Source organism: Patella vulgata, chromosome 3 (assembly GCF_932274485.2).
Source record: "Patella vulgata chromosome 3, xgPatVulg1.2, whole genome shotgun sequence".
In the NCBI taxonomy this organism is placed as follows: Eukaryota; Metazoa; Mollusca; class Gastropoda; family Patellidae; genus Patella; species Patella vulgata.
Genome location: NC_065881.2, coordinates 17492191 through 17500961, shown reverse-complemented (window position 1 = coordinate 17500961; position 8771 = coordinate 17492191). Strand labels below are relative to the sequence as shown.

At 39.3% G+C, this 8771-nt stretch overlaps 1 long non-coding RNA gene across 1 annotated transcript; it reads right to left on the bottom strand.

Moving 5' to 3' along the window:
• Window positions 1-1267: 1267 nt before the first annotated feature.
• Window positions 1268-3109, bottom strand: LOC126815667 (uncharacterized). Its single transcript, XR_007678032.2, has 3 exons — window positions 2965-3109; window positions 2028-2445; window positions 1268-1462 (listed from the first exon to the last, which is right to left on the bottom strand). It is a non-coding gene; the product is annotated as an uncharacterized LOC126815667 (long non-coding RNA).
• Window positions 3110-8771: the final 5662 nt, after the last annotated feature.

Sequence of the window (8771 nt, the reverse complement as noted above, 5' to 3'; positions counted from 1 at the left end):
ACTGGACATGCTTTGTTAGTGAGGCAATGCCACGAATATTCAAAATAAGCTAATTATTCAAACACTGATCTACATAGATGAATGGAACCACGGTGGCTTAGTGGATAAGGCGCTTGTTCGCTAGCCTCGAGTTGCGGGTTCGCTCCCGGTGTTGGCTGAGAAAGTTCATCGGGAATTTTCGGTGTGGTTTCGCCTTGTCAGTGTTGCTGGGCGGCCTGACAAGAGCAGCTGTCGAGTCGTTCGGATGGTCGTTCGGATGGGTCGAAAAACCGAGGTCCTCATTGGCGTGCACGTAAAGATCCCTTGGCAGTTGGAATTCTACATAAGAGTAGGCCGTAACGCCGCTGTCTGGACAATATTTCCCTCATAGCACACTGTACGGTGTATGCGCGTCTTCATTAGCCCAGTCGGAGCAGTCAAATCTGAAGTTATATTTGATGAGTGTTCGTTAAACTCCTTGAAAAGCACTAAAATATTTGTAGAACTTGTAAGGTGATATCGCACTGAAAATGCCGAGGTACTTACCGGCCAACAGAGAGGGGGGGGGGAGAAATTGGGTTTAACGTCCCCGCGACACAAACTAGGTTATTTCGGGTCTAACATATGGTTCAATTTGATTTTAATAATTCGATTGCGCGTAGGGGTCTTCAGCAGAGAGAGACCCGGAGAAAACCCACGAGGTTGAACAGGCGACCCTACTCCTTGTCACGTACAACCGGGAATCGAAACCACGCCATTTGACTCAACAGAGAAATGAAATGATTTTAACGTCCTACTGTTCTGCTCTTATACTGGGCTAATGAAGACGGGCATACGCCATACAGTGTGCTATGAGGGAAACTTTGCCTGGGCAGCGGCACTATCGCCTACTCTTATATCGAATTCCAACTGCCAAGGGATCTTTTACGTGCATTCCAATGTTTACACGGGACCTCGGTTGTTCGTCTCATCCGAAGGACTAGACAGCTGTCCTTGTCCGGCCCTCCGTCCTGCATCACTGACCAGCGGAAACCACGTCGGAAAATCGGGATGAACTTTCTCGGCGAATGCAGGGATCGAACACCCGACCTCATGTCAACAGAGGGAATTCTTGATTTGTGAGCCACCGTGACTCAATGCTGTCAAACTTTTTTAAATGAAAGAACTGAATATAACGCATTATTTTACTCTCCACAGATAGATAATTTAGTACTACCTTTTGGTTTCTGATAATTTCTTTGCAAGTAAACACCATTCTATTCATTTCCAGAAAACGTAATAAATAAAGAACAAATTGTAAAGTATATATATTTATAACAATTACATTTATTCATAATATGCGTATTAATTTCAATTTTTGTATTACTCATTTTTGGTTTTATACCGAAATAATTTAACAAGAGAAAATGAATGATAATGAATTAAATAATAAATGTTTTATAATGTTCAAGTTTTAAAGTCTACACCATGCCGTTAGCTTGACCTGAAATATAAGTACAAGTGAACGATCGTTATGCCCTGGTTGTAAAACAACACTGCAGATATTCATTAGATGTTGTAATTTTATAGTGTAATGAATAATATGCACAATTTTAAACTGTTTAAATAAAATGAAATGACATGCGGTTTAATGTCATACTTTTCTGCTCCTTCCGGGCTAATTAAGACGGCCATACGCAATGCAGTGCTATGGCAGAATTTTGCCCGGACGGCGGCGTTACGGCCTACTACTATATCGAATTCCAACTGTCAAGGGTTCTTTTACCTGTACGTCAATGTGTACACGCGACCTATGTTTTTCGTCCCACCCGAACAACTAAACACTGTCCCTTGCCATGCCCTTTGCCCTACACCACTGAACTTTCTCGGCCAACACCGTGATCGAACCCGTGACCCTTGGTTAACAAGTCAGCAACTTACTGCGCGACCGTGGCTCCCCATGAACTTACGGATATGTTACTCCACTTAGTCCAACGTAATCTATAAACTGTGCAAACTTTTATGAGCATCATGATTATAATTCCAAGAAAAAAAAGCTTCACCTTTACCTTCAACATTCATTTCTGGGTTCATTCCACCAACAAAAGCGCCGTTCATACCACCGTACATACCAAGGCCTCCTAAAGCAGCAGTGTGCATACCAAGGCCTCCTAAACCAGTTCCATACATTCCAAGGCCGCCTAAGCCACCGTACATTCCTAGACCTCCGTACATGCCAAGTCCACCCATAGGGTACATTCCCATGCCACTGTACATGCCAAGTCCACCCAGACCTCCGTACATACCAGCACCATTCATCCCGAATCCTCCTAATCCGCCATACATGCCCATTGCTCCAAGACCAGCACCATACATGCCCATTCCCCCCAGACCAGCTCCATACATGCCCATACCAAGACCTCCCATAGGAACAGCCATGGATACGGCAGCCAAATAGGCAAATACAGTAACAACTTGTTTCATCATCTGAAGGAAAACAGAATTTAATAATAATATTTATTTAATCCATTCTAATTATTTTATCAGATATTTATAATATCACTTCTATGTATGTTATTTATAATCAACTATAACTGTTTCATATCAGTTATTTATTAGTAATTGTAACCACATATCGAATACTAATAATCAATTCTAACCATATATCAGATATGTATAATCAATTCTAACTATTTCATATCAGCTATTTATAACTATATCATAGCAGTTACTTATTATATAATGAGCTCTAACTCTAACTAAGGAGGCCATGAAAGTGCAGTTGGATTTTTGAGCGTGATTTCCACTTTCTAGTAGGGAACAACGCGAAGTCGTTCGGATGTCACACATAACCGAAGCCATGTTTACACGCTGGCATGACAGTTGGAATTCGATGGCCCACTGCATGGCGTATGCTGTTATTCATTAGGAAGTTAAAAACCCACTTCATCTCATAATGCTAAATCTGTACTTCATAAATCATAATTATACACTAGAAGTTCTTACCTTGATATTCGTATATTCCAATAGACTTATAAACTAAAGATAAAACGTGGGTAATGCATTTATATACTGTTGCTTAAAGATCTAATCTATTACTTGACATGGCAGGATTATCGATAATTGGTCCACATATTACGAGTTAATTGTAATTCGGATATTATAATTCAATATCGGTATTCAAATTGTTTACGGAAATTCCTCTTAATGAATTATTAAGTAGATATTAATTCATTTACATTATCATTGTATAACATGCGTAATATAGCATGTATTATGGTTATATATGGTGATTATTGATACAGGGAAGTTATATATTATTATAATTGATTACATACAGGGACTACTGGTTGTTTTGATAACCATATTTAAAGTAACTCGTATACTGGTCGCCACGGTGACTAGAGAACATCTTTCTGAAAAGGACAATTTCTTATGAGATGACAGAGAGACTTGCGAGAGAAATCTGGTTTAACGTCCACTCGACCCAAACTATGTCATTTCCAGACTAACATATGGTTAATTTTACTTCATTAATTCGCTTGCGCGTAGGGGTCTTTAGCAGTAGGAGGACCCGGAGAAAACCCACGAGGTTGGACAGGCGACCCCACTCCCTGTCACGTACAACCGGGGATTCGAAACCACTCCAGTTGACTCAATAACAGGCCGTATGATACAGCACGCACGTGCTAACCATTCGGCCATCCACCCCCCCCCCCCCACCCCCTAGATCATTCGGCCACCCACCACAACTAATTTTAATATTGTAACAGTGATCAATTCTTATATATGTCATGTACATTATATGGTAAATAATTCTTTGGTTATCAAACTGTAAATTAAATAGACATGCATTTTAAAGGCACATAACCAACTCTCTAACTTGCGGAAGTGGACACAACTTTAAAGATCATTATCACTCTCTCCTGGTATGTCTCTTATATGATCAGATGCACGAAATGAAACTAAAAATATTACCACACAATTTCTATTGTATGGTCTTTGGATACTTCACTTGATCAAAATAATATAATATTTTTTAAGTGCATACATTATTAGAATCAAGTAATAGATTTTTTAGTACTCTGATTCTTTATTATTATTTTGCCTTACTTTTACCATCATTACCTCTATTACTATCGTCTGTTGTTCACGTTGCCACATGTTATGTTAGTATACTTGAAGGCCTTATAGCCTTCATCAAAAGTTATGTATATCGAATTACCATTTTTGTAAAAATATCTTTATATGCATTCATAATTTTATTATTAACAAAATATGAATAGTTATGACTATATACATGTATTTAAATAAAATTTAAAGGGAGAGAGGCCTATCCTGTTTAAACACAATTGTCAACTGAAATATTTGTTTTAAAGTAGCTAAATCTTTAACTCAAGATTGATGTTGTGATCTTACCGAGAAAAGATGGGCTTCTGATGTCCAATAATTAAGACAAAATAAACATTTTACCATTGGTACACGAATTGTGTACCAGAATGCGTTTCAACGCTATTTGCAACGGGACTCGAAGAACGAGGCTAGACATTTTCCATAAGTCATGTCAAACTGTGACGCTTTATTCTTGTCTGGAGAGCACGCAAAATAAATACTACCCGTGTAGACTGGAATTACCAGACGCTAGACATTGTTATTTGATTGAGACTTCTCGCGTATTTCGCCGAACATAACTGAATTGAAATTAGAGTAAAAACGGAAACAATTGAATGTAAATCAGTTCATACATTCATATTACATTATTATATGCGCTGTGGCCCATTAAAATTTGTGTCAATTTCTAGATTTAGCTCCTTTAAACTCTAACTCCTTGAAGTGAAAGTTATCCAATGTCAGTTACTTCCCGTTTTAGATAACAAAGCCTCGAGACTATCATTTCAAAAAAAACTTTCAAAGAACCATAAATTCACCATTTAATTATGTGTCCATATGAATCCATATGATTGTTTCATAATAAAGAATCTTAGATCTGGTGTCGAGTGTGTCAATACTAAAATACTGTTCCCTCAATGGGAAGTGTTAAAGGGTGCTTTAGAAAGGGTAAGAATATCATGCTTAGTACCACTTATTATAAATATGATTCTAAAATACACTGTTTATGTTCACATTATTAAAGAATACATTCCCACGGCAGGGGATACCTATACTCAGACATTGGTCATGTCGGGTGGAAATGAACTGCAATGAAATGAGGTTTAACGTCCTACTGTTCTGCTCCTAACCTGGGCATACGCCATACAGTGTGCTATGAGGGAAATTTTGCCCGGGCAGCGGCGCTTCGGCCCACTCTTATATCGAATTCCAACTGCCAAGGGATCTTTTACGTGAACGCCAATGTGTACACGGGACTTCGGTTTTTCGTCCCATCCGAACGACTAGACAGCTGTCCTTGTCAGGCACCCATCCTGCGTCACCGACAAGGGGAAACCACGCCGGAAAATCCGAATGAACTTTCTCGGCCATTGCAGGGATCGAACACCCGACCTCCAGGCTAGCGAGCCAGCGTCTTACCCACTTAACCACGTGATCCCCCATGTCGGATGGAAGGGGCTAGCTCTGCAACAGCAGGGACTTCTAAGTCACATATTAGCTTGAGAGAAGAATTATGGATTTTGAGAGTATTACAAAATTTCATAGGTGGTTGAGACTTAATGAAGAACAAATGCCATAACAGGTTGGCCAAGCTACTGTGTATAAAGGCCAGCGCACACCCAGAATTTCTTTTCAATCATACGAATTATCCATAACAGACGATTTTCAATCGACGACATTAGTTAAGCAGATAAATGTAACAACCATTCATAATACAATTACTAAAATTTGCGTAGGTGTCCGTTTATTAAGAAAATCACGGTACTCTCTTGAATTTTTAAAATGTCCGTCTATTGTCGGCTTTTCTTTAACATAATTTTACCCACTAGACCGGTTGAGAGGAACTTGAAACGTTTGTGGACATTATAGAGGTCTCAATTGTTTATCCTAATTTGATGAAATTACAACTATATTTTTATTTCCTACAGATCTCGGATGGGTTCGATTTTGGTGCGCATCGAACCGGAACGTCATGGCTTACGACCCGTGGCCTTTACTCATAATTGTGAAATATGTACGGAATTCTAGAGCCCATAATTCATGGTCCTATTTAGATGAAACATATGTTATGGATCAAAAGATCTGGGCGGAGTTAGATTTTGGTCCGCATCAGACCGACACTGCTTGGGTTATGGCTCTTGCCTTTCACGCAAAATGTGAATCGTACAAACTTTGTACCATTTAGTTGAAATTTAAAACATATGTTAAGGATCAGTATGTGTGATTAAGTTTTAACCCATACAGTGAGTTGTTTACAGACAGTTAAATAAACTAAAGGGCAGTTTATACAGAGCGCGAAAACGGCGACCGGATTTGGTCGAATTACTACTATTTGAATGAAGTCGTTTATACTAGCGGGAACGTTGCCGAAATTTTATGCGCGGAAATTACCTATAGTGCGAACGATTTTCATAAGCCAGTCAGAGTGCGAGGTCAAAAGGTCACTCCTTTACACGGCCACTTACCGCTGGGAGACCAGTCAGAATAATTCATTTTGCATCATCTTTACAATAAAAGTTGCAGGGATTTCGAAGATATTGGAAAGTAGAGAGTATTTCTTCGCTCCTTTTCATCCACTTATGAGTTGACTTTTTGTTTAAGAACTGGAGACAATTTGCAACAGTGGGGGGTTTGTGGGTAATATTGGTGACATTATAGCAGAAGGGTATGGGATGGTGTAAAGTATATTTATACGCAGAAAGTGGGATGGTGTAGAGTATATTTATACGTAGAAAGTGGCCTTTTGAATCAACATCAAATCATCGGAGCAAGACACATCTAAATACCCCTTCCAAATGCTGTCCATTCGGGTGCACAATAACTAATGTTTGGAAGTTTAGTGTGAACGGACTTTCCGTTAAGTTCTGAAATGCAAGCGAAAATGGATTTGTCACAACAGCCTGTGTATTAACCACCATCTTCATTATGTCAATAACAGGCAACACTGGTAAGTCGAAGGACCATTGCTTTGACCATGTTACCTACAGCAGGTGTCTACATAATTTCAGATTGTCTTGAGAGTTATCGCATCGCGTTCAATATATAGTTACTTTTTTTGCTTTTTAAAGAGGTAACTGAAGGGGTGTCTGCTAGAAAAATTATACTATTTCTACTACGAATATCTCACGAGTTCTCCCGCCTATTCAACCACATAGTTTATTTTTCACGCTTTGTTTTAATGCCTATTTGCCCTTTTCGGGGACCCGTTCATGTTAGAAAGAGTGCAGTGGTTGGCATAAAATAACATTCCCCCAAGCTTACCCTTATTTAGTCTGCCTATTATCTGTTTGAATGAAATACTTTTCAGCAACAATCGGGCTAATGAAGACGTGCATACGTCATGCAGTGTGCTATCGAGGCTATTTTGCCAGGAAAGTTCGGTTTCTGCCTATTCATCGAATTTCGACCTCCTAGAGAAGGTTTACGTGTATGCCGATGTGTACGCGAGATGTCGGTTGTTCATCCGACCTATATAGATAAGGGGATATAGAGCTGTGAAACTCCGTTGAAACATTCTCGGCCAACACCGGAATCAAACCCGGGATCCTTGAACCAGTGTCTTCCTCAAAGAGTCAGAGTAACTCACAAACGTTTGAAGAACAAATCCGAATGAAAATTATTCAGAAAACAAGCCTGTAAAACATTGTTCAGATCCCCCAAACTGTATAGTTCATAAGGTTTTAAATGTGCATGTTTAACAAATTAAACTACATAGTCATATGTATATTATTTCAATTTTTATTATTCATTTTTGATTTTATACCGAAATATTTCAAGAAGAGAAAATGAATGACATGAATTAAATAATAAATGTTTTATAATGTTACAATTTACACCATGCCGTTAGCTTGACCTGAAATACAAGTAGAAGTGAACGATTAGTTATAACCTGGTTGTAAAAAACACATGCAGATATTTATTCGATACCAACAACGAACCAATTTTACATTGTAATGAATAATATACAAAATTTTAAACTGTTTAAATAAAATGAAATGAAATGGGGTTTAATGTTCTACTTTTTTACTCCCTCTGGGCTAATGAAGACGGATATACGCCACGTAGTGTGCTATGGGGGTATTTGTGAACGACAGTGGTGCTGCGGCCTACTCTTATATTGAATTCCAATTGTCAAGGGTTCTTTTACCAACACGCCAATGTGTACACGAGACCGGCTGCTTTTGAATTGTTTAACCATTAAATTTTGTGCAAACTTGTATGGGCATCATACACCTATAATTATGGCGATAAACGATCTTGGACATGCTAACTAAAATAAAGTTACACTGAAACATTTACCTTCAAAATTCATTTCTGGGGTCATTCCACCAACAAAAGCACCATTGTTCATACCGCCGTACATACCAAGACCTCCTAAAGCAGCAGTGTGCATACCAAGACCTCCTAAACCAGCACCATACATTCCAAAGCCTCCCAATCCACCGTACATTCCTAAACCGCCGTACATGCCAAGTCCACCCATAGGGTACATTCCCATGCCACTGTACATGCCAAGTCCTCCGTACATACCGAGTCCGGCACCATGCATCCCGAATCCTCCTAATCCGCCATACATGCCCATTCCACCGAGACCAGCACCATACATGCCCATTCCTCCTAGACCAGCACCATACATGCCCAATCCTCCTAATCCGCCATACATGCCCAATCCTCCTAATCCGCCATACATGCCCATTCCTCCA